Source organism: Chaetura pelagica, unplaced genomic scaffold, assembly GCF_000747805.2.
Source record: "Chaetura pelagica isolate M959 unplaced genomic scaffold, ChaPel_1.0 scaffold82, whole genome shotgun sequence".
NCBI lineage: Eukaryota > Metazoa > Chordata > Aves > Apodiformes > Apodidae > Chaetura > Chaetura pelagica.
Window position 1 is genome coordinate 6,299,530 of NW_009952990.1, and position 1,165 is coordinate 6,300,694.

Below are 1,165 nucleotides of genomic sequence, written 5' to 3' on the forward strand. Positions count from 1 at the left end.
ATGCTTTGATAGTGGTGCTGAGACCTACAACGTGCATGAGAGAGAAGCCAAGCAGTTGGGATCCCTGGCCAGAGATGCTGGTATTGACAGAGCACTTAGTAATAAGGTGGGAACTACCACCCTGTGGGACTGACTTCTGTCAGCCATGAGAGAGAGATACCCCCACAAGGGTGACATCGAATGGCGCCGAAGCAGAACACCCACTCTTGAGAAAGCCATCACTTACTTGAGAGAAATAGCTGTGCGAGAGGTGATCTATGATAAAGATGGACTCACAAATCCTGATGATGTTGAGTGTGACATACAAATATTCTGGAGGTTTGTTCAGGCTGTACCAGCAGCACATGCCCATATATTCTCCTTCATGGGATGCTTTGAAGGTTACGAAAGACCAACTGTACGTGAGGTAGCTTTTAAAGCACGACAGTATGGAGACATCATCTCTGACTCTTCTGTTCCACACCTCAGCCATTGAAAAAATGACTGGCAGGAAGAATAAAATGCCAAATGGATGGGGAAGTAAACTCCAGATTCTTCCTAGAGACAACTGGTCACGTGTTGCCGTCATTAAGAAGAGACGTCCTGCTAGGAGACAGCAGTGAGAGGGACGGGACCCACTGAGACGCCACCTGTGGTCTCTCTTGAAAAATTATTTTAAAGAGGTTGGGGATGATTGAGGAGAGGGGGAAGGTTTGGGACAAGGGTTGGAAGAAGCCATGTGACCATCCACGTGTCCCCAGCTGTTCTCTGTGTCCCCAAAGGTGTCTGGGTGTCCCCACAGGTCCTTGAGGACTTTCTGTTGCTCTGGAGATCCCTGCAGGTCACCATTCTCCCCGAGGCTGTCACCACTGTTGTCACAGTTTGACTCGGGTCTGACAACAATGCTCTCGATCCCCTCCTGCCCCCCCCCAGGTAGGGAAGGAGAGAGAGAAAAAGAGAGAGACTTGGCTGGATTGAAAACTAAACTACAGAGCTTTAATTAAAACACTAATGAATGGTACAAGAAAATATATACAGTTATATACAGATATATTCAGGTATGGGTAAAAGCCTCTTGCCTCCCCCCACCCCAGCAACTCCCACAGCACTCCCCTGAACTGGGAAGAGTCCCGAGGAATCCCGGAGCTGCTGCTGGAGAAAGAGCACAGAGTGATGAGGGTCACGA

The 1,165-nt window shown here is 48.9% G+C and overlaps 1 protein-coding gene across 1 annotated transcript in view; it reads left to right on the forward strand.

The window, feature by feature from the left end:
- The window catches only part of LPCAT1 (lysophosphatidylcholine acyltransferase 1), a 50,077-nt gene that overhangs the window by 10,959 nt on the left and 37,953 nt on the right, over nucleotides 1-1,165 (forward strand). The window lies entirely within an intron of this gene.